The sequence below is a fragment of the Salmo trutta genome, chromosome 37 (assembly GCF_901001165.1).
Source record: "Salmo trutta chromosome 37, fSalTru1.1, whole genome shotgun sequence".
Classification (NCBI taxonomy): Eukaryota; Metazoa; Chordata; class Actinopteri; order Salmoniformes; family Salmonidae; genus Salmo; species Salmo trutta.
The window spans coordinates 10,088,231-10,113,457 of NC_042993.1; the positions used below are offsets into that span (position 1 = coordinate 10,088,231).

The 25,227-nt window shown below is 48.2% G+C and overlaps 1 protein-coding gene across 7 annotated transcripts in view; it reads left to right on the top strand.

Moving 5' to 3' along the window:
* Window positions 1-14,158: 14,158 nt before the first annotated feature.
* LOC115176487 (glutamate receptor ionotropic, kainate 5) overlaps window positions 14,159-25,227 on the top strand; it is a 105,799-nt gene continuing 94,730 nt past the window's right edge. For 2 of the 7 annotated variants that reach the window (XM_029736519.1, XM_029736525.1), the window contains exons 1-4: window positions 14,159-14,557; window positions 14,695-14,781; window positions 15,060-15,170; window positions 22,407-24,428. The gene's annotated coding sequence lies outside the window, so the exon portion shown is untranslated. The remainder of the gene's footprint in view (window positions 14,558-14,694; window positions 14,782-15,059; window positions 15,171-22,406; window positions 24,429-25,227) is intronic. The other 5 variants (XM_029736521.1, XM_029736520.1, XM_029736522.1 and 2 more) reach the window with 5 other exon arrangements.

Below are 25,227 nucleotides of genomic sequence, written 5' to 3' on the forward strand. Positions count from 1 at the left end.
CTTGGCATATGTTCTATACTGTATGTTGAAGGTATAATGATGAGAGTACTGCGCTCTGAGAGAAGGTCTACTAAATCATACTGGCCTGTGGATGTATGGGGACCGAGGCCATTAGTTATGTGCCTATAGAGACAGTCCTCTTTCCTCTGTACTGTACCATACTTCTATAGCTTTTCCTTTTTTTGCTCCCTCTCCTGATTATTTCTTTCTAGGATGGAGGTTATAGTAGTGAGGGGTGGTTCTTTGTTTGCTGTTTGTTTTGCTACTACAGTTTACTAATGTAAATGTTACTTCATGGTTTATAGTTCGATTATAACCAGACCGTCAAATCAAATTTCTCTTCTATCGTGATATCTAGGTTCCGCACACTGGAAAAAAAGGAATACATCCAAAACTAAGGCTTGAATGCAGAATAAAGATGTTTATTAAAACATCCTGGTGTCCAAAAAAATCTAAGTGCAAGAAATTGCATAACTGAAAAGTGAAACACACCATTTTGTCCTCAGGGCATCACAAACACTGGACGGACTGCATTTGGTTTGGGGAGATTATTAGCATCCTTATTAGCATCCTTCTACTGCAGTGGGCTAAACCAGGGTCACACAGAGTATATCTTGTTCTTAAACAAATCTACTGCAGTGGGCTAAACCAGGGTCACACAGAGTATATCTTGTTCTTAAACAAATCTACTGCAGTGGGCTAAACCAGGGTCACACAGAGTATATCTTGTTCTTAAACAAATCTACTGCAGTGGGCTAAACCAGGGTCACACAGAGTATATCTTGTTCTTAAACAAATCTACTGCAGTGGGCTAAACCAGGGTCACACAGAGTATATCTTGTTCTTAAACAAATCTACTGCAGTGGGCTAAACCAGGGTCACACAGAGTATATCTTGTTCTTAAACAAATCTACTGCAGTGGGCTAAACCAGGGTCACACAGAGTATATCTTGTTCTTAAACAAATCTACTGCAGTGGGCTAAACCAGGGTCACACAGAGTATATCTTGTTCTTAAACAAATCTACTGCAGTGGGCTAAACCAGGGTCACTGTCAAGCTTGCAGTAGTGGGTGTGGAGTCAGGCGCAGGAAACAGGAGTAGTTGCTAACGGGCTTTTAATGAATTGCACCGTAAAAGAAAAGTACACCCACGAAAACACAACTGGGTGTGATCCAACAAACACAAGGATCCGATAACACGTACCACTGCATAAACAACAGTTGACAACAGAAAGTAAGCCCGCACACAGAACAGGTGGGGAAACGGGCTTAAATACTAAACAAAACACTAATCATACACAGGTGCAAACAATCAAGACAAAACCAACAGAAAAGGGAAAAAGGGATCGGTGGCAGCTAGTAGGCCGGTGACGACGACCGCCGAGCGCCACCCGAACAGGGAGAGGAGTCACCCTCGGCAGGAGTCGTGACAGTCACACAGAGTATATCTTGATAGTGTTAAACAAATATTCTTTGAAACAGAAGTATACACCTTACACACATGGCTATTGGCTTAAAAAAGAACACCTGTTCCATTTCAGATGTAGAGTTGAAATGTTTTCCATTTTGAGTTTACATGCTAATATGACACTTTATATACATCACAGTATACTGAAATATAACAACACTGTTTGATATAGAAACACCAGATATACGTGATTTAAAAAAACAAATCTTTATTAATTATGAAAAATATGAAGATAATTCCACCCATGAGGACAAAGAAGGTGCTTTTGGTCATTGATTGCAGGAAAGGGATACTGTTGTCCTTGTGAGGAGTGAATGTGACAGCACCTATTGAGTATCTGTCCCTGGACATCCCTGGAATTCTCAGCTATGTTTCATCCATAACCACGTGTTCTCGCACACCCCGTGAGCATCTGGTCAGCGGGGTGGTGGCACTGGAATCCTCATCTCTCCCAAGTGGACATTTTCTCTTTCTCCTCTGACCCATCTGTCTATCTCCTCATTTGAATTCCATGCTGTCACAATCACTAGCCCATTCAAGCTTAACATCCTTACCATTTATCGCCCTCCAGGTTCCCTTGGCGAGTTCATCAATGTGCTTGACGCCTTGATAAGTTCCTTTCCTGAGGATGGCTCACCCCTCACAGTTCTAGGTGACTTTAAGCTCCCTACGTCTACCTTTGACTAATTTCTCTCTGCCTCCTTCTTTCCACTCCACTTTTGACCTCACCCTCTCACCGTCCCCCCCTACTCACAAGGCAGGCAATACGCTTGACCTCATCTTCACTAGATGCTGCTCTTCTACTAATCTCACTGCAACTCCCCTCCAAGTCTCCGACCACTACCTTGTATCCTTTTCCCTCTCACTCTCCTCCAACACTACTCACTCTGCCCCTACTCATATGGTATTGCGCCGTCGCAACCTTCGCGCTCTCTCTCCTGCTACTCTCTCCTCTTCCATCCTATCATCTCTTCCCTCTGCTCAAGCCTTCTCCAACCAATCTCCTGATTCTGCCTCCTCAACCCTCCTCTCCTCCCTTTCTGCATGCTTTGACTCTCTATGTCCCCTATCCTCCCGACCGGCTCGGTCCTCCCCTCCTGCTCCGTGGCTTGACGACTCATTGCGAGCTCACAGAACAGGGCTCCGGGCAGCCGAGCGGACATTGAGAAAAACTATCCTCCCTGCGGACCTGGCATCTTTTCACTCCCTCCTCTCTACATTTTCCTCCTCTGTTTCTGCTGCTAAAGCCACTTTCTACCACTCTAACTTCCAAGAATCTGCCTCTAACCCTAGGAAGCTCTTTGCCACCTTCTCCTCCCTCCTGAATCCTCCTCCCCCCCCTCCTCCCTCTCTGCAGATGACTTCGTCAACCATTTTGAAAAGAAGGTTGATGACATCCGATCCTCGTTTGTTAAGTCAAACGACACCGCTGGTCCTGCTCACACTGCCCTACCCTGTGCTTTGACCTCTTTCTCCCCTCTCTCTCCAGATGAAATCTTGCGTCTTGTGACGGCCGGCCGCCCAACAACCTGCCCGCTTGACCCTATCCCCTCCTCTCTTCTCCAGACCATTTCCTGAGACCTTCTCCCTTACCTCACCTCGCTCATCAACTCATCCTTGACCGTTGGCTACGTCCCTTCCGTCTTCAAGAGAGCGAGAGTTGCACCCCTACACTCGATCCCTCCGATGTCAACAACTACAGACCAGTATCCCTTCTTTCTTTTCTCTCCAAAACTCTTGAACGTGCCGTCCTTGGCCAGCTCTCCTGCTATCTCTCTCAGAATGACCTTCTCGATGCAAATCAGTCAGGTTTCAAGGCTGGTCATTCAACTGAGACTGCTCTTCTCTGTGTCACGGAAGCTCTCCGTACTGCTAAAGCTATCTCTCTCTCCTCTGCTCTCATCCTTCTAGACCTATCTGCTGCCTTTGATACTGTGAATCATCAGATCCTCCTCTCCAAGTTGGGTATCTCCGGCGCGGCTCACTCTTGGATTGTGTCCTACCTGACAGGTTGCTCCTACCAGGTGGCGTGGCGAGAATCCGTCTCCGCACCACGTGCTCTCACCACTGGTGTCCCCCAGGGCTCAGTTCTAGGCCCTCTCCTATTCTCGCTATACACCAAGTCACTTGGCTCTGTCATATCCTCACATGGTCTCTCCTATCATTGCTACGCAGACGACACACAATTAATCTTCTCCTTTCCCCCTTCTGATAACCAGGTGGCGAATCGCATCTCTGCATGTCTGGCAGACATATCAGTGTGGATGACGGATCACCACCTCAAGCTGAACCTCGGCAAGACGAAGCTGCTCTTCCTCCCGGGGAAGGACTGCCCGTTCCATGATCTCGCCATCACGGTGGACAACTCCATTGTGTCCTCCTCCCAGAGTGCTAAGAGCCTCGGCGTGACCCTGGACAACACCCTGTCGTTCTCCACTAACATCAAGGCGGTGACCCGATCCTGTAGGTTCATGCTATACAACATTCGCAGAGTACGACCCTGCCTTACACAGGAAGCGGTGCAGGTCCTAATCCAGGCACTTGTCATCTCCCGTCTGGATTACTGCAACTCGCTGTTGGCGGGGCTCCCTGCCTATGCCATTAAACCCCTACAACTCATCCAGAACGCCGCAGCCCGTCTGGTGTTAAACCTTCCCAAGTTCTCTCACGTCACCCCGCTCCTCCGCACACTCCACTGGCTTCCAGTTGAAGCTCGCATCTGCTACAAGACCATGGTGCTTGCCTACGGAGCTGTGAGGGGAACAGCACCTCCGTACCTTCAGGCTCTGATCAGGCCCTACACCCAAACAAGGGCACTGCGTTCATCCACCTCTGGCCTGCTGGCCCCCCTACCTCTGCGGAAGCACAGTTTCCGCTCAGCCCAGTCAAAACTGTTCGCTGCTCTGGCACCCCAATGGTGGAACAAGCTCCCTCACGACACCAGGACAGCGGAGTCAATCACCACCTTCCGTAGACACCTGAAACCCCACCTCTTTAAGGAATACCTGGGATAGGATATAGTAATCCTTCTAACCCCCCCCCCCCCTCCAAAAAAAAGATATAGATGTACTATTGTAAAGTGGTTGTTCAACTGGATATCATAAGGGGAATGCACCAATTAGTAAGTCGCTATGGATAAGAGCGTCTGATAAATGACGTAAAAGTAAATGTAAAATACCTGACCCTCAGAGATAATGTGCCTATTCAGCGCTGGGCCTGAACCTGCTGACATCTCAGGTGGAGAGCGAGGGGAGCGGCCCCTGTGTTTGGGGTTTAGCACTGGGGACAGATATAGTAAGATAGTATTCACCCTGGGTAAATAGAGAAGAGGTAGCCTCTAGTTAGGTGACGTGATGTTATCTTTGTTAAGGACGTAAGTGCATCATTGTCGGCATCTTTGCTGTCATTGCATTGAAGACATTGACATTATTATGTATTATCCCATATGCTGTACTGTAGAGCCAGTGTATCACATCTAGAATATTGCTGTAGTGATTTTACAACTGAGAATGTTTAAAAACCTTTTTTATTTAATTATCTTGGGTTCCCTCATGAATTCCTGACTGTGAATGGCGTTAATGAGTGTCACTAAGATAAATGAATGTCACTAAGGTAAATTAAGTTTACCCACGACATTAGAATGATATCATTAATCAATCAATCACTGTGAAATAGAACACATTATTAGATCAGAATTTGAATTAGAACAGGATTCTGCCAATGAGTTGAATAGTCTAATTAGAATTCCATTCAGTCACGTATAGACTGATGAATAAAGTATGAGTTCTTGGCCTGTTGGTGATGAGTTCATATGCTGTAATAATAACTACAGTATAGTTCTCATTACTCCATAATGCCTAAGTCTGGGTAGGAAGTCATATTTCTGTCAACATGCTGCCTGCAGTCCTTAGTATTTTTGGGTGACTACACACACCGCAAGGTGTTTCCTGATTCATCTGATTTCTCTGCTCCTTTATTATGAAATATCTTATTATAATTGACCTATTTAACTAATGTTATACACATTTATCATCTGACATGCTTCCTTTTCTGCATTTACCTCTGTTTTCTCTCTGTCATGCTCTCCTTCCTTTCTCCTGCTGTCTTTATCCCTCTTTCTCTCTCCCCCTCTCTTTTCTCTCTCTCTTTCTCCCCCATCTCTTTCTTTCTCTCTCCCCCTCTCTTTCTTTCTCTCCCTCTCTTTCTCTCTCTCCTCTTGTCTTTGTCTTTCTCTATTCTCCCTGTCTCTCTCTTTGCTGAGGTGGCGGTACCTGCTGTGACTTTGACAAAGTAGTCTCCTCGTGTGTAGTGTGTGTGTGTTTGTATGTGTGTTCATATTCACCCTCTGTCTGACTAGGAAGCTTGTGTGAGTGAAAAAAACTGGGGAAAAAATGGTGTTTAATGTGTCTTTCTCGGACTTGAGTGTATGTCTATGCCCTGTATGTGTGTGTATGTGTATTTGTGCTGCAGTGTGTGTGTATTTGTATGCGTGACTGCACTGTGTGTGTGTGTGTGTGTGTGTGTGTGTGTGTTGTGCAACGTACGAACATCTGCCTCTCCAGCTCGTGCCACCATGCTTCTCTTTTTCGTCCTCCATCTCCTCTTCTCTTTCCCCTTTCATCCCTCCCCCTTTTGTTCACCTTGTTTCTCCCTGTGTTTGTTTCTTCCCCCTCCCTCTGTATCTCACCCTCTGCCCTCCCCCTCTCTTCTCTCTCTCCTCCCTCTCACTCTCTCTCTCTCTCTCTCATTGATAGCGGTGGATATGTGACTAGAATACTGAGCAGCTAATTATTATTCCACGAGTGATGCGCAGTGCTCCTTCTGAATGTCAATTCTCTCCCTCCCTCCCTCTCTCTTTTCCTCTCTTTCTCACCCTTTCTCCATCCATTCATTCTCCCTCCCCTGTTGCATGCTGTCCAGGCAATGGTTAACATGGGAACCATATAGTGCAGTGAGGAAAGAGGGGAGGAAAGGAACATGGCAGGGGTACACCCACATGCCACTCAGAGGGTGGAATGCTGCTAACGCTGGCCAATCCTCACCTGCTGCAGCAGTGTGGGACTATGTGTGTGTTTAATTTGTCTGTGTATGACTGTGCATCTGTGCTCCATCCGCTCTAACCCTCAAGGAATGTACGAGTGTACGTGTGTGTTGTACGTATTTGTTCGGTAAAAACAGTGTGTATAAATGTGTGAACGAGGGGGTGGGGTTTGGGCTAGAGATCAGAGAGAGACAGAGAGAGAGCAGCTGTTGAATGCATATTGGTGTTTGAGGGAGAGATGGAGGGAGGGAGAGGTAGAGAGAACAGCTCAGAGTTGACATCAGAGAAAGGCAGGGGAGAAAGAGAGCATGAAATATTTTGGTCAGGTGTTTATGCAAAAAACACTTAACTACAGCAAACAGTATGTACTGTTCAGGGCTGGACTTATCAGACACTGATGCATGAACACACACACACACACACACACACACACACACACACACACACACACACACACACACACACACACACACACACACAAACTCACAGTGAGGCACCCCAAGCACCTCTTCTAAGCAGCACAGGGGCCAGGGCAGTGGGGGCGGTATAGTTGTGGATGTGATTGAATGGGAGAGACAGAGGACTGAGTAGACTTCTTTCTGTAGGCTCTGGCCCCTCCCCTCTGGGAATACACACACACTGACAACTCCAAACATGAGTGATATGTGATACAGTGCTGTTTGCCCACTAACCTTTTCAAAGGTCAATCAACACTTGGCTAATATTTGACTAAGTGCAAAGTGAAAATAAAGAGCAGAGAGATAAAAATCAAAGCAAACATTTCAGTGCTGTCTTCTCCAGTATGAGCGACAGAGGGCAGGACACCTACACTATGAGATACGGGTTAGCACAACATGATGGAATAATGACATGGACCATATGATTGGCCAACATGGAATGAAGATGACACCATTATAGCAAATATAAGAGAGGGGATAGGACATATTGACAAGACAATGAGAAAGTGAGACAGGACAACCTAATGAACGTACATGTAACAGCATATGTGGAGAATTGATAGCAAACATGGGAAAAGGGTTGGGACAAACGTGACACACGTGCAGTGCCAGAGACATGGGGACGAGGCAGGATAGATCATTATTGGAGAGGGGAGTGGACAACTGGACAAATAAGATGGGAGAGACATTCAGTCACTCTGGCAGGGCAACAGAAGTCATACTGAAATAGGGCCTATGGAGAAAATGACTGAGACGGTGTGACAATTTGGATACTAACATGAGAGTTAAAAGAGAGGAGAGAGGACAACATGACAACCGCTATGTCAAAGAGTTGTAATGTCACACATAGTGGATGAATACGTGGTGGAGCCGGAACGTGATAGGAGCAGAGGAATATGAGTTTCTGTTGGGATTGTCCTTTCTGTCTGGTGGGAGTGTGGCTGTCATGTTGTGGAGTGTTCCTCATGTGACTGTCTGTCTGGTGGGAGTGTGGCTGTCATGTTGTGTAGTGTTCCTCATGTGACTGTCTGTCTGTGTAAGGGGTGCGTGCTGGCGGCAGAGAAGTCAGAAGCAGGAGAGCAAAAACTGTGTTTCCAACGGCGCAGTTTAATAATAAAAACCCACCGGAAAACAGAACAATCAATAAATGGGTAAAAACCCGACGCACACCAGACATAACGTGCACAAGCACTTACAAATAAACAATTCCGGACAAGGACATGGGGGGAACAGAGGGTTAAATACACAACATGTAATGAATGGAATTGGAACCAGGTGTGTGGGAAGACAAGACAAAACAAATGGAAAATGAAAGGTGGATCGGCAATGGCTAGAAGACCGGTGACGTCTACCACCGAACGTCGCCCGAACAAGGAGAGGGACCGACTTCGGAGGAAGTCGTGACAGTACCCCCCCTTGATGCACGGCTCCAGCCGCGCGTCGACACCGGCCTCAAGGACGACCTGGAAGGCGAGGCGCAGGGCGATCCGGACGAAGAAGGTGGAACTCCTGCAGCATTAAAGGGTCCAACACGTCCTCAACCGGAACCCAGCACCTCTCCTCCGGACCATACCCCTCCCACTCCACGAGATACTGAAGGCCCCTCGCCCGACGCCTCGAATCCAGGATGGAGCGAACAGAGTACGCCGGGGCCCCCTCAATGTCCAGAGGGGGTGGAGGAACCTCCCGCACCTCAGACTCCTGGAGCGGGCCAGCCACCACCGGCCTGAGGAGAGACACATGGAACAAGGGGTTAATACGGTAATCGGGGGGGAAGCTGTAACCTATAACAAACATTGTTCACTCTCCTCAGGACTTTAAATGGCCCCACAAACCGCGGACCCAGCTTCTGGGAGGGCAGGAGGAGGGGCAGGTTTCGGGTCGAGAGCCAGACCCGGTCCCCCGGTGCGAACACCGGGGCCTCACTGCGGTGGCGGTCTGCGTTCTACTTTTGGCACAGCACGGCCCGCTGAAGGTGAACACGGACCAGCTTCCCATGTCTCCTCCGCGTGCCTAAACCAGTTGTCCACCACAGGAGCCTCGGTCTGACCCTGATGCCAAGGCGCCAGAACCAGCTGGTACCCCAGTACACACTAGAAGGGAGAGAGGTTAGTGGAGGAGTGGCGAAGCGAGTTCTGTGCCATCTCGGCCCAGGGCATGAACGCCGCCCACTCCCCCGGCCGGTCCTGGCAATAGGACCGCAGAGACCTGCCCACATCCTGGTTTACTCTCTCCACCTGCCCATTACTCTCGGGGTGAAACCCTGAAGTAAGGCTGATCGAGACCCCCAGACGTTCCATGAACGCCTTCCAGACCCTAGACGTGAATTGGGGACCTCGATCAGACACTATATCCTCAGGCACCCTGTAGTGCCGGAAGACGTGCGTAAACAAGGCCTCCGCAGTCTGTAGGGCAGTAGGGAGACCGGGCAGAGGGAGGAGATGAAAGGACTTCGAAAACCGATCCACAACGACCAGGATCGCGTTGTTACCCTGTGAGGGGGGAGATCGGTTAGAAAATCCACCGACAGGTGCGACCAAGGACGTTGTGGAACGGGTAAGGGGTGTAGCTTCCTTCTGGGCAGGTGCCTAGGAGCCTTACACTGGGTGCACAACAAGCAGGAAGAAACATAAACCCTCACGTCCTTAGCCAAGGTAGGCCACTAGTACCTCCCACTCAAACAGCGCATTGTCTGTCCGAACCCAGGATGACCAGAGGAGGGTGACGTGTGGGCCCAATAGATCAACCGGTCACGAACAGCAGACGGGACGTACAGACGCCCAGCGGGACACTGGACGGGAGAGGGCTCTGCATGTAATGCCTGCTCAATGTCCGCGTCCAGCTCCCACACTACCGGTGCCACCAGGCAGGAGGCAGGGAGTATGGGAGTGGGATCCATGGGCCGCTCCTCTGTGTCATACAGCCGGGACAATGCGTCTGCCTTCACGTTCTGGGAGCCTGGCCTGTAGGAAAGGGTAAACACAAAATGGGTGAAAAACATGGCCCACCTTGCCTGGCGAGGGTTCAATCTCTTCGCTGCCTGGATGTACTCCAGATTGCGGTGGTCAGTCCAGATGAGAAAAGGGTGTTTAGCACACTCAAGCCAATGTCTCCACGCCTTCAGATCCTTGACAACAGCCAACAGCTCCCGGTCCCCCACATCATAGTTTCGCTCCGCCGGGCTGAGCTTCTTCGAGAAGAAGGCACAGGGGCGGAGCTTCGGTGGCGTACTCGAGCGCTGAGAGACCACAGCTCCTATCCCAGCCTCGGACGTGTCCACCTCCACTATGAACGCCAAAGAGGGATCCGGATGGGCCAGCACGGGAGCCGAGGTAAACAGAGCCCTCAGGTGACCAAAAGCCCTGTCTGCCTCAGCCGACCACTGCAAACGCACAGGACCCCCCTTCAGCAGTGAGGTAATGGGAGCCGCCACCTGACCAAAACCCCGGATAAATTTCCGGTAGTAGTTGGCAAACCCTAAGAACCGCTGCACCTCCTTTACCGTGGTGGGAGTTGGCAAATTACGCACGGCTGAAATGCGGTCACTCTCCATCTCCACCCCTGAGGTGGAAATGCGGTACCCTAGGAAGGAGACGGACTGCTGGAAGAACAGGCACTTCTCAGCCTTGACGTACAGGTCATGCTCTAACAGGCGGTCAAGCACCCTGCGCACCAGGGACACATGCTCGGCGCGTGTAGCGGAGTATATCAGAATGTGATCAATATACACCACTACACCCTGCCCGTGTAGGTCCCTGAAAGGTTGTAAGCGCTCCTGAGGTCTAGTTTGGTGAAGAAGCGCGCCCTGTGCATTGACTCAATCGCTGTGACTATGAGCAGTAGCGGGTAACTGTACCTCACAGTGATCTGGTTCAGACCCCAATAGTCAATACACGGGTGCAGAACTCCCTCCTTCTTCTTCACAAAAAAGAAACTCGAGGAGGAGGGTGAAGTGGAGGACCGAATGTACCCCTGACGCAGGGATTTGGAGACATATGTTTCCATAGCCTCCGTCTCCGCCTGTGAGAGGGGATACACATGACTCCTGGGAAGCGCAGCGTCTACCAGGAGATTTATCGCACAATTGCCCCGTCGATGGGGTGGTAATTGAGTCGCCTTCTTTTTGGAGAAGGCGAGAGCCAAATCGGCATATTCAGGGGGAATGCGCACGGTGGAGACCTGGTCTGGACCTTCCACCATAGTAGCACCAACAGAATCCCCTAAATACCCCCCCGAGGACTCTCGCGACCACCCCGTGAGAGCCCTCTGTGGCCAAGAAACAGTGGGGTCATGACAAGCTAACCAGGGTAGGCCTAACACCACGGGAAATGCAGGAGAGTCAATAAGGAAGAGACTAATTCTCTCCTTATGACCCCCTTGCGTCACCATGCCCAGAGGAGCGGTGGGCTCCCTAATCAACCCTGACCCTAATGGTCGACTATCTAAGGCGTGAACACGGAAGGGCACAGCCACAGGAACAATGGGGATCCCTAAACTATGGGCGAACGATCTATCTATAAAATTACCAGCCGCGCCGGAATCGACGAGCGCCGTATGCTGGGAATGCGGGGAAAAATCAGGAAAAGTGACATACACAAACATATGTGCAACAGAGGGCTCTGGGTGAAAATGTTGCTGGCTCACCTGGGGGGACGCCAGAGCACCCTGCCTGCTGCCTCGATACCCAGAGGAACCAACCCGGCACCGACCGGCAGTGACCTCTGCGGCCACAGATGGTGCACGAGCTGGAACCCCCTCCCGTCTCCCTGCGCACCGCCCCTCCCAGCTCCATGAGTATCGGAGAGGGGGTGCGAGGGAATGGAACCAACAGACCCCGATCAGAACATCCGCGGGTAGCCAACAGGTTATCCAGCCAGATGGACAGGTCCACCAGCTGCTCGAATGTGAGGGTGGTGTCTCTGCAGGCCAACTCCCGACGGACGTCCTCGCGCAGACTGCAGCGATAATGGTCGATCAGGGCCCTGTCGTTCCATCCCGCGCCGGCAGCCAGGGTCCGAAACTCCAGGGCGAACTCCTGGGCGTTCCTCGTCCCCTGCCTCAGATGGAAGAGGTGTTCACCCGCCGCTCTACTCTCGGGCAGGTGGTCGAAGACTGACCGGAAACGGCGGGTGAACTCCTCAAACTGGTCCAACACTGCATCTCCCTCTCTCCACACGGCGTTGGCCCACTCCAGGGCTTTCCCGGTGAGGCACAAGACGAGGGCGGACACCCTCTCACGGCCCGAAGGAGCCGGGTGGACGGTTGCCAGGTATAAGTCCAGCTGCAAGAGAAGCCCCTGGCAGTTCGCAGCCATCCCATCATATTCCTGGGGAAGGGAGAGACGAATCCCACTGGGACCAGGAGAAGGAGGGGCGCGTTGTGGAGACCCCGGCTGTGCTGGTGGAGGCGCTGGGAGAACTCCCTGTCTCTCCCAGCGGTCCATTGTCTGGACAACGTGGTCCATGGTGGTGCCAAGATGGTGGAGCATTGCTGCGTGTTCCCGGATGTGCTCCTCCACCCCATACCCGGGGTACCTGCTCCTGCTGACTCCATAAGTTTGGTCTGGAATTCTGTAAGGGGTGCGTACTGGTGGCAGAGAAGTCAGACGCAGGAGAGCAAAAACTGTGTTTCCAACGGCGCAGTTTAATAATAAAAACCCACCGGAAAACAGAACAATCAATAAATGGGTAAAAACCCGACGCACACCAGACATAACGTGCACAAGCACTTACAAATAAACAATTCCGGACAAGGACATGGGGGGAACAGAGGGTTAAATACACAACATGTAATGAATGGAATTGGAACCAGGTGTGTGGGAAGACAAGACAAAATAAATGGAAAATGAAAAGTGGATCGGCGATGGCTAGAAGTCCGGTGACGTCGACCGCCGAACGTCGTCCGAACAAGGAGAGGGACCGACTTCGGAGGAAGTCGTGACAGTCTGGTGGGAGTGTGGCTGTCATGTTGTGGAGTGTTCCTCATGTGACTGTCTGTCTGGTGGGATGTTGCAGTCATGTTGTGGCGTATTCCTCATGTGACTGTTTTTCTGGTGGGAGTGTGGCTGTCATGTGGAGTATTCCTCATGTGACTGTCTGTCTGGTGGGAGTGTGGCTGTCATGTTGTGGAGTATTCCTCATGTGACTGTCTGTCTGGTGGGAGTGTGGCTGTCATGTGGAGTATTCCTCATGTGACTGTCTGTCTGGTGGGACCGTCTGTCTGGTGGGAGTGTGGCTGTCATGTTGTGGAGTATTCCTCATGTGACTGTCTGTCTGGTGGGAGTGTGGCTGTCATGTGGAGTATTCCTCATGTGACTGTCTGTCTGGTGGGATGGTGCTGTCATGTTGTGGAGTATTCCTCATGTGACTGTCTGTCTGGTGGGAGTGTGGCTGTCATGTTGTGGAGTATTCCTCATGTGACTGTCTGTCTGGTGGGAGTGTCTGTCTGGTGGGAGTGTGGCTGTCATGTTGTGGAGTATTCCTTATGTGACTGTCTGTCTGGTGGGAGTGTCTGTCTGGTGGGAGTGTGGCTGTCATGTTGTGGAGTATTCCTCATGTGACTGTCTGTCTGGTGGGAGTGTCTGTCTGGTGGGAGTGTGGCTGTCATGTTGTGGAGTATTCCTCATGTGCCTGTGTGTTTACTCTGAGTTTTAACACACAGATGTGGTCCTGTGATTGTGTTTGTCTCCTTGTGTGTGTGTGTGTGTGTGTGTGTGTGTGTGTGTGTGTGTGTGTGTGTGCGTGCACACGCACACATGCGTTCATTTGTGTGTAGGTCTGGGTGTGTATGAAGTGTGTGATTTTGTTTGTCACCCTGAGCATGTAACCATGTCAAGTCCTGTCAGGGTCATTCACTCCAGCTGGGGAAGGAGGACATCCGTATGATTACTGTCCTGTGTGTGTGTGTCTCTGTGTGTGTGTGTCTCTGTGTGTCTGTGCGTATTCACATGTTGATTTTCTCTTTCCGTTTTGGTTCAAATACTTATATCCAAGAGTGATAGAGACGGGGGCAGTTGATATTTGTCTTTCAGAAAACCCGAGAGAGAAACAGAGAGAGAGAGAGGGAGTGGGTGATAGGAAGGAGGGGGAGGCAACAGAGTAGGAGGGACAGAGCGAGGGAGCAGAGCGAGGGACAGAGCGAGGGACAGAGGGAGGGACAGAGCGAGGGACAGAGGGAGGGAGACAGTGCTGATTGGATTGGAGAGAGAGCTGAGTAGGTACGGGGATACTTTTGAGCAAGGAAGAAGCGAGAGAGAGAGGGTGAGTTAGTAAATGCAGTTTTCAGTCGAGTGTCATGGAATCACAGCAAAGTACACTGGTAGCAGGGATAAAAAAAACCTTGAACTAACCAATGAATTAAGGACAATAAGAGAATAGACACTACGGAGAGAAAAGAGAAGAGAGTCTGGTCTTTCATCCTCTTATCTGGGCATCAGACGGAGGAGAGGAGAGGAATCCAGAGAGATGGGGAACGGATGATAACAGGGTGCTCATTCCTGTTTAACACCATACAGCCAGGAACAGACTGCAACTGCAACATACGGCCGGCGTCGTCATTGGGACTGCTGCGTTACATTGGGATTGTGTAAATGGTATATACCGTGTGTGTGTGTGTGTGTGTGTGTGTGTGTGTGTGTGTGTGTGTGTGTAAGCTATGCATATGTGTGAGTGTCGCAGTATATTTACATGTTTTTTTCAGGCTTGTCTAATGCTGTAATTATTTTCATAGAGAGAGAGAGGCAGAGAAAGAGAGCAAGAGAAGGGGGGTCCTGGAAAGAGAGAGACAAAGACAAATGAAGCCAGAAATTAGATAAAGGTTTGTGAGAGTTGATATTAAAGTGTCGGCCTCAGACCTGACTCTGTGTGTGTGTGTGTGTGTGTGTGTGTGTGTGTGTGTGTGTGTGTGTGTGTGTGTGTGTGTGTGTGTGTGTGTGTGTGTGTGTGTGTGTGTGTGTGTGTGTGTGTGTGTGTGTGTGTGTAAGTGTGTGTGTGTGTAAGTGTGTGTGTGTGTAAGTGTGTGTCTGTGTGTCTGGCATTCTCCTCTTCAGTGCCAGTGTGTGTGTGTGTGTGTGTGTATCTATGAGCTGATAATAGCAACCCTATTGGTATTCTGAGGAGGGAGCTCCAGGATCTCTCTCTGCTCCTACCCAGGATGGCATCACAGAGACGGGATTGTGTTCGCCTGTGGAGAGGCCACTGGAATGGGTGAGTGTCCATTCCTCATCTTCCTCCTTTCGCTCTCTATCTTTCTCTCCCTCTTTTTTTTCTTTTGCTCTCTCTCTCTAGCCATTTTCTCTTTTCAACCTTTCTTTTTCTCTCTCTCTCTCTCTCTCTCTCTCTCTCTCTCTCTCTCTCTCTCTCTCTCTCTCTCTCTCGCCCTTCTTTCTTGCTCTCTTTCTTGTTATCTCTCTCTCTTTTTCTTTCTCTCCGGTTGTCTCGTTTGTCGTTTAGCCACACCATATGCATCCCTGATTAGTTTTTCGTCCTCCATTTCCTTGCTTCCATTTCAACATATTTCCGCCCGTTTTCCCCTCAAGCTCTGCAGTCTCCCTCCATCACTCCTTCCTTCCTTCTGTCCTCTTTTCGTCATCCATCCATCCTCCTCTCCTCCTCCACATAGACATAAACAAGCCTCTAGTGTGATGGATTTGTATCAAATCTGAATGGCTCACTTCCATGTGTTGCTCTGCTCTCTGTCCCGCCCCCTCCCTCCCTCCCTCCCTCCCTCCCTCCCTCCCTCCCTCCCTCCCTCCCTCCCTCCCTCCCTCCCTCCCTCCTTGTCTCTTCCCCCCCTATTCTCCTCCATCTCTCTGTCTCTCCACACTCTCCACATTCTGTTTGAATTGACACTCAGAGAAAACAGGGCAGTCTCTATATTGACACAGCCAGTACAGTAGCTGTAAAAGCTGTGGATACAGTCTCTGTGTTTTTCCACGATGACCATTCTACGCCAGTCTGTTGGTGTGTGCGTGCATGCGTGTGTGATGCCAGGGAGGGCAGGCTGTGTGTTCTGTGGTGTTTGTGTCAAACGATTTGGTCGAGAAATCAGCCAACAACACAGCAGTTCTCTCCTCTTCTTACACCTCCAACCCACCACCATCAGCCCAGCCAACACACTACATGCTCCTGTGGGTACTGGGCTGTCAGCTCGGGAACATCCACACATTAGTATTGATTGGAACTGATACACTGAGTGGACTGTAATGTTTCACCTCAAATGGACCGTCTCTCCCCTGTGGCTGCATGCAGAGAGGAGGTGTCAGTTCGGCCTCTTTAACAGCTGACATAGGTTAGATAAGGGTTATAGTACTGGGAAGAGACAGAGATGTTTAATACAAGCTGTACTGATATAACTGTTACATGTCCAGTGTTGTAGGGTACATAGAATAGAATACACTCTTAGAAACAGGTTAAGATTTGTTACTTGTTACTGTAGTGGTACCCTGTAAGGTAGGACCTTTGTAACTTCAGTTATAGGGACATAATTGTACCGCAGTTCATACCCCAGATAGTACCTTTCTTACATATAGTTCACAGGTACAAAAGCATGCTTTAGAAAAGGTACATTTTGCCTTTATAGCATTTCAGAAATGTACCTCTACCATAGACTACTAAACAGGTACAACACTTCCACTCACGGGTAGTGTTCAGGCCACAGCAGGCCTATAAGTATGGTTGCAAAATTCCGTTCACTTTCTGGATTCTCTGCTTATTCCCTCCTGTTTCCAGGAATCTCCTACTGAGATTTCTGGAAAACCTGAGAGTTTGGAGAAAGTTACCAGGATTTTGAAAACCTATCTGCAATTCACATGCTGGTAGTGCAAACTGGTGTGTAATTCCTATTAGAATCCAGCCAGGGTTATGATATCCAACAGTTGGAATTTGTATTCACCTGCAACCTGCATCCAGAATGACTGCTAGGGTTAGGAACATTATGAGGAGACTACCTAGGCCTTTGAAAATGGAACAACCATTTCAGTAATGGTTGCAAAAATCCAACTAGTTTAGAAAAATCTATGGTATTTATCTTTGTGTAGCATAAGATTAACACATCAATCAATGTACATGCAACAACACAGATATAAAAATAAATAATAATACATCTACCTGCATGTTGGGAAATGTGATCAGGCTAATGATTATGGTACAATTTTGCCTTTAGTGTATCGCCACAGTGACAAAGCTGTTTGTTATTTTTTAAGTGGCAAAAATGGTGGGGTATTGAGAAACAGACCTGTACCTTCATTGTGGAGTATGATGATTGTTCCTTATGGTGGGGTATTGAGAAACAGACCTGTACCTTCATTGTGGAGTATGATGATTGTTCCTTATGGTGGGGTATTGAGAAACAGACCTGTACCTTCATTGTGGAGTATGATGATTGTTCCTTATGGTGGGGTATTGAGAAACAGACCTGTACCTTCATTGTGGAGTTTGATGATTGTTCCTTATGGTGGGGTATTGAGAAACAGACCTGTACCTTCATTGTGGAGTATGATGATTGTTCCTTATGGTGGGGTATTGAGAAACAGACCTGTACCTTCATTGTGGAGTATGATGATTGTTCCTTATGGTGGGGTATTGAGAAACAGACCTGTACCTTCATTGTGGAGTATGATGATTGTTCCTTATGGTGGGGTATTGAGAAACAGACCTATACCTTCATTGTGGAGTATGATGATTGTTCCTTATGGTGGGGTATTGAGAAACAGACCTATACCTTCATTGTGGAGTTTGATGATTGTTCCTTATGGTGGGGTATTGAGAAACAGACCTGTACCTTCATTGTGGAGTATGATGATTGTTCCTTATGGTGGGGTATTGAGAAACAGACCTGTACCTTCATTGTGGAGTTTGATGATTGTTCCTTATGGTGGGGTATTGAGAAACAGACCTGTACCTTCATTGTGGAGTTTGATGATTGTTCCTTATGGTGGGGTATTGAGAAACAGACCTGTACCTTCATTGTGGAGTTTGATGATTGTTCCTTATGGTGGGGTATTGAGAAACAGACCTGTACCTTCATTGTGGAGATTGATGATTGTTCCTTATGGTGGGGTATTGAGAAACAGACCTGTATCTTCATTGTGGAGTTTGATGATTGTACCTTTATATTCAAAATATTGGGTACAAAAATGTACTATTATGCTAGATCCCCTTCAAACATTCAACCTCCAGCTGCGTACCCCCTCTAGCACCAGGGTCAGCGCACTCTCAAATGTTGTTTTTTGCCATCATTGTAAGCCTGCCACACACACACACTATACAATACATTTATTAAACATAAGAATGAGTGTGAGTTTTTGTCACAACCCGGCTCGTGGGAACTGACAAAGAGCTCTTATAGGACCAGGTCACAAATAATAATATAATAATAATCAATAATTTTGCTCTTTATTTAACCATCTTACATATAACACCTTATTTGTTCACCGAAAATTGTGAATAACTCACAACAGGTTAATGAGAAGGGTCTGCTTGAAAGGATGCACATAACTCTGCAATGTTGGGTTGTATTGGAGAGAGTCTCAGTCTTAAATCATTTCCCACACACAGTCTATGCCTGTATTTTGTTTACATGCTAGTGAGGCCCTAGAATCCACTCTCACATAGGTATGTGGTTGCAAAGGGCATCAGTGTCTTAACAGAGCGATTTTCCAAGGCAGGATACTCTGAGTGCAGCCCAATCCAGAAATCTGGCAGTGGCTTCTGATTAAATTCAATTTTCACAGAACCGCTTGTTGAAATTTCGATGAGCTCTCTTGTTCCGATATCGGTAAGTGGACTGGAGGCACGGCATGAAAGGGATAACGAATCCAGTTGTTTGTGTCATCCGTTTCGGGAAAGTATCTGTGCACCCAACTCAGTCAGGTGCTTCCCTATATCACATTTGACATTGTCCGTAGGCTTGAGTTCATTGGAAGCCAGATCGGTTCTGCTTCAGCCAACTGCTTTGTCATTGTCATGCATTGGCATGTTTGGTATTGTTGGCTAAAGCTGTAGCAGATTTGGCAAGCAACCTAGGTGGGAATGGGGCAGAGCCAGGGTTGATCCTGGATTGTATAAGGAGAGACAGTGGCTTTATCTTGGCTGTATGTAGGAAAAATGCACTTACTATAACTGAGATATAGGTGGTTGTCTCACCTAGCTTTTTTAAGATGAATACACTAACTATAATTTGCTCTGGATTAGAGCGTCTGCTAAATTACTAAAATATTACTAAAATGTGGAGAGAGGAGACAGGTGGTTTTAACCTGGCTGTATAGTGAGGGAAAAAAGTATTTGATCCCTTGCTGATTTTGTACGTTTGCCCACTGACAAAGAAATGATCAGTCTATAATTTTAATGGTAGGTTTATTTGAACAGTGAGAGATAGAATAACAACAAAAAAATCCAGAAAAACGCATGTCAAAAATGTTATAAATTGATTTGCATTTTAATGAGGGAAATAAGTATTTGACCCCCTCTCAATCAGAAAGATTTCTGGCTCCCAGGTGTCTTTTATACAGGTAACGAGCTGAGATTAGGAGCACACTCTTAAAGGGAGTGCTCCTAATCTCAGCTTCCACAGAAGCAATCAATCAGATTCCAAACACTCCACCATGGCCAAGACCAAAGAGCTCTCCAAAGATGTCAGGGACAAGATTGTAGACCTACACAAGGCTGGAATGGGCTACAAGACCATCGCCAAGCAACTTGGTGAGAAGGTGACAACAGTTGGTGCGATTATTCGCAAATGGAAGAAACACAAAAAGAACTGTCAATCTCCCTCGTCCTGGGGCTCCATGCAAGATCTTACCTCGTGGAGTTGCAATGATCATGAGAAAGGTGAGGAATCAGCCCAGAACTACACAGGAGGATCTTGTCAATGATCTCAAGGCAGCTGGGACCATAGTCACCAAGAAAACAATTGGTAACACACTACGCCATGAAGGACTGAAATCCTGCAGCGCCCGCAAGGTCCCCCTGCTCAAGAAAGCATATATACATGCCCGTCTGAAGTTTGCCAATGAACATCTGAATGATTCAGAGGACAACTGGGTGAAAGTGTTGTGGTCAGATGAGACCAAAATGGAGCTATTTGGCATCAACTCAACTCGCCGTGTTTGGAGGAGGAGGAATGCTGCCTATGACCCCAAGAACACCATCCCCACCGTCAAACATGGAGGTGGAAACATTATACTTTGGGGGTGTTTTTCTGCTAAGGGGACAGGACAAGTTCACCGCATCAAAGGGACAATGGACGGGGCCATGTACCGTCAAATCTTGGGTGAGAACCTCCTTCCCTCAGCCAGGGCATTGAAAATGGGTCGTGGATGGGTATTCCAGCATGACAATGACCCCAAACACAAAGGAGTGGCTCAAGAAGAAGCACATTAAGGTCCTGGAGTGGCCTAGCCAGTCTCCAGACCTTAATCCCATAGAAAATCTGTGGAGGGAGCTGAAGGTTCGAGTTGCCAAACGTCAGCCTCGAAACCTTAATGACTTGGAGAAGATCTGCAAAGAGGAGTGGGACAAAATCCCTCCTGAGATGTGTTCAAACCTGGTGGCCAAATACAAGAAACGTCTGACCTCTGTGATTGCCAACAAGGGTTTTGCCACCAAGTACTAAGTCATCTTTTGCAGAGGGGTCAAATACTTCTTTCCCTCATTAAAATGCAAATCATTTTATAACATTTTTGACATGCGTTTTTCTGGATTTTTTTGTTGTTATTCTGTCTCTCACTGTTCAAATAAACCTACCATTAAAATTATAGACTGATCATTTCTTTGTCAGTGGGCAAACATACAAAATCAGCAGGGGATCAAATACTTTTTTCCCTCCCTGTATATGTGGAGAGAGGAGACAGGTGGTTTTAACCCGGCTGTATATGTGGAGAGAGGAGACAGGTGGTTTTAACCTAACTGTATATGTGGAGAGAGGAGACAGGTGATTTTAACCCGGCTGTATATGTGGAGAGAGGAGACAGGTGGTTTTAACCTGGCTGTATATGTGGAGAGAGGAGACAGGTGGTTTTAACCTGGCTGTATATGTGGAGAGAGGAGACAGGTGGTTTTAACCTGGCTGTATATATGGAGAGAGGAGACAGGTGGTTTTAACCTAACTGTATATGTGGAGAGAGGAGACAGGTGGTTTTAACCTGGCTGTATATGTGGAGAGAGGAGACAGGTGGTTTTAACCTGGCTGTATATATGGAGAGAGGAGACAGGTGGTTTTAACCTAACTGTATATGTGGAGAGAGGAGACAGGTGGTTTTAACCTGGCTGTATATATGGAGAGAGGAGACAGGTGGTTTTAACCTAACTGTATATGTGGAGAGAGGAGACAGGTGGTTTTAACCTAACTGTATATGTGGAGAGAGGAGACAGGTGGTTTTAACCCGGCTGTATATGTGGAGAGAGGAGACAGGTGGTTTTAACCCGGCTGTATATGTGGAGAGAGGAGACAGGTGGTTTTAACCCGGCTGTATATGTGGAGAGAGGAGACAGGTGGTTTTAACCCGGCTGTATATGTGGAGAGAGGAGACAGGTGGTTTTAACCCGGCTGTATATATGGAGAGAGGAGACAGGTGGTTTTAACCTGGCTGTATATGTGGAGAGAGGAGACAGGTGGTTTTAACCTGGCTGTATATGTGGAGAGAGGAGACAGGTGGTTTTAACCTGGCTGTATATGTGGAGAGAGGAGACAGGTTAAAACCACCTAACTGTATATGTGGAGAGAGGAGACAGGTGGTTTTAACCTGGCTGTATATATGGAGAGAGGAGACAGGTGGTTTTAACCTGGCTGTATATGTGGAGAGAGGAGACAGGTGGTTTTAACCTGGCTGTATATATGGAGAGAGGAGACAGGTGGTTTTAACCTAACTGTATATGTGGAGAGAGGAGACAGATGGTTTTAACCTGGCTGTATATGTGGAGAGAGGAGACAGGTGGTTTTAACATGCCAGTCTCTCTCCCTCTTTCTCTCTCTCTCCCTCTTTCTCTCTCTCTCTCTCTCTCTCTCTCTCGCACTCGCTCTCTCTGTCTCTCTCTCTCTGCTCCTCAAAGTACAGCTCCTCTCAGATACTGTATAGAAAGATGGACAGATAGATATCGAGGGACCGTGAAAGATAGCAGGGATAAAAGGAGAGAGGAGACTGTGATAGATGTAAGGAATGAAAGGCTATAGTAGAGGAGACAGTGGCGAGACCATTTAGGGGGAGATTGAGCTGCAGAGAGAGATGAGGGAAGGGAATGAAGGGAAGAGGTGAAGAGGGGAACGGAAGGTAAAGTCAGTGGAAGAGTGACAAGGACAGACTAGACAGGAGGAAGACAGGCAGAGTTGAGTCGGACGAGGAGGAGAATGACGTGCGTGATAAGCCAGAATGACACAAATGTCAACAAGTCTCACATGCTCTCTCTTTCTCTCTCCCTCTCTCTGCCTTTCTCTTTCTCCTACAGGGCTGAAACCTAGTGGAATTACCTCTACCTTTCTGAATCCTTTCCTTGTCAGTTAGGAGTCACAGTTCCCACCATGGGGAATAAAGACAAACTGCTAGCATCCAGCACCCCAATACTGACCACCTCTCTACCCCTGCAGAGTGACCCCCCCCCACAAGGAGCCCAACCACCAGTGCTGCAATTGTTCCAGTGAGAGATGTGTACATTGTACTCTTCTGATTACAACCGCATCCAATGGGATTTAATGAAACCTAGAGGTTTGGGGTGTTGATGCCAGCGCAACAGCTTGTAGAGGACCTTGAGCTTCGGGGGACGTGTCTCCCTGGAAGGAAATACTCAACTGTGATGCTCCTCCAGAAAACTACATGGGATTGTGGTACATGGGTGGATTTAACTGCTGTACATCCTGTCTAGATTATGGGACTTTACTCTGTTCACTTCAAAGTTCTGCGTCTGTTCCAGACCGGTTCCTCAGCAGAACCAAGTAATTGACAGTCCCCCCTTGGGAATCCCGCCTTCTGATTTGTTTGGGGGCTTATTTTTTAAAGGAACAATTTCCCCTCCACTTTCCCTTTTTCTGGTCTTCCTCCTTTCCCCTCATCTCTTCATCCAGTGAGGAGGAATATATTATGAAACAAGTCCATTCTTCCTGATCCTCCCTTGGTGACAGAGAGAAAAGAGGGACAAACTGCCCTGAATAGATAACGAGGAAGGAGAGAGAGAACGGAGAAGAGAAGGAGATAGGGAAACAGGTAGAGAGAGAGAGAAAGCGAGATAATTAACTGAGATTTGTCAGAATCCTTCTAGAGACTTCCTGCCTCAGCCTAATTTAGTCTGTCTGTCTCTTAGATCCGCTGGAAGCTGATTGGTTGGTTGGCTGGTTGGTTGCATGATGGGCAGAGAAAGAGGCAGAATTCTGACCGGGGGGGCAGCTGAGCACTAGAGGAGGGTAAAAAGTCCCGCTGTACACCCCTGGACCGGAACTGGATGGCTCTTAAACAGACAGACAGTAAACTGGGAGGCATTATAAACAAGCATTAAAAGCAGACAGTCGTCATTGTCATTCCAGACTGTGTGTGTGAGAGAGAGAGATAGGGGTAGAGAAGAGAGAAGCAGTCAGACCTGTGTTGGGTTTGGGGCTGCCTGTCTGCCTGACGGGGACTGAGAGCGAGCGACGCAGCAATTAGAGGATCTGACTGCATCCCCCTCAGCCTCAGCCTCCGCTGGCAAGACTAGACAGAAACAAACAAACAGGTAGGGGGACTGCTACTAGAAGGGAAGGACAGGTTAGATAGAGGTAGTGACAGCAAGAGTGAGAGAGAGAGGGAAGGAAAGAGAAAAGTAGACAGTGGAAAGGAGAGGGATATAGAGCAGGTGTCTGAAATCCTCTCCCTCTGCTTGTCATTTTCTCTTCTGTTTCCCCCTCTTCTTCTGGGAGAGGGATTGGATTTAGACAGCGGTACTCGGAGCCGTTGAGGCCTTCTGCCGGCCCAGAGGGAAGGAAACGAGGGAAGGAGAGAGAGAAAGGGAAGGAGGGGGGCCCTTTTGGATTGAAACAGACTCATTTTTCAACCCTCGTGTTTTATTTGACGAAGAGGCTCCTTCCACATCTATAGCTCTACTGAAGAGAGGGAGAGAGATAAAGAAAGGGAAGAAGACAGCACAATACCCTTTCTTTTTCTCCTCCTGTCTTTTACTCTCTACTTTTGTTGAGGGTGTCTGAAGATTTTTTCTATCCTCATTTGTTGCTTTTTCTTCTCACCTCCAAAAGGAATATTGTTGCCTAGCTTTCACAGTCCAAGTACCGGAATCGTCCATCTTGTCCTCTCTCTCTCAGCCCCCCACCCCTACACGGAGACAATCCGGAATGCTGTGACAGCCCCACAAGTCCCCCCTCCGCGGAAGACACAAGTCGCCCCCCCCCCACCAGTGGATTCCATCTCCATGCCTGTCGAGGGCTGTGCTGACTGGCTACTATACACATATATGGTACACCGCTTCTGATATCGTCTGACTCATTCTGTAAGTAAGACTCTTCTTTCTCTGTGTTGTGTGTGACTGTTTATATGTACATGTGTGAATTGTCTGTCCGTGCTTAGTTAATGTCATGCTCCGTTTCCTAGCCATAGCATTTTTCTGCAGCGTTGGTTTTACACTGCCTTCAAAGCGATGCGACTCTGGTTGCATTTGCTGCCTCAGCTGGAGGCACTTTCTGTGTGTGTGTGTGTGCGTGTGTGTGTGTGTGTGTGTGTGTGTGTGTGTGTGTGTGTGTGTGTGTGTGTGTGTGTGTGTGTGTGTGTGTGTGTGTGTGTGTGTGTGTGTGTGTGTGTGTGTGTGTGTGTGTGTGTGTGTGTGAGGTGCAGCAGAATCAGTGTGGTGTGAGAGTAGGAACTGGTTTTATGTGTGTGATATGTGTGTGCGTCTACTGTAAGTCTGCCTGGGGTTAGTTTGGACTAATTAGTGATGTGTATTTTTGCTTCTCAGAGCAGTTTTGGGTTCTTTGTCAGTGCATGCATTTATTAGAGTGAGAGAAAGATGACGACCAGAATGTGGAGAGAGGGAGAGAGAGGGGGGAGAGAGAGAGAGAGCATGACAGATTCTGTTTTTCTCTGTCTGGCTAGCACTGAGGCTTATCCACTTGCATTCCAGTGTCCAGTTTACTATCAATTTCACTCATTGTGCTAGCCTACTGTTTCTATGTCCAATATTTCCAACAGACTGAGCCTCTCAAAGAGCTAAAATCTCTCCTGCATGCTTCCGAGTGTCCATAGTGTCAGTTTCCCACTTCTGTGTGCCGTTGTCTCCAATTTCCAATGTTGTC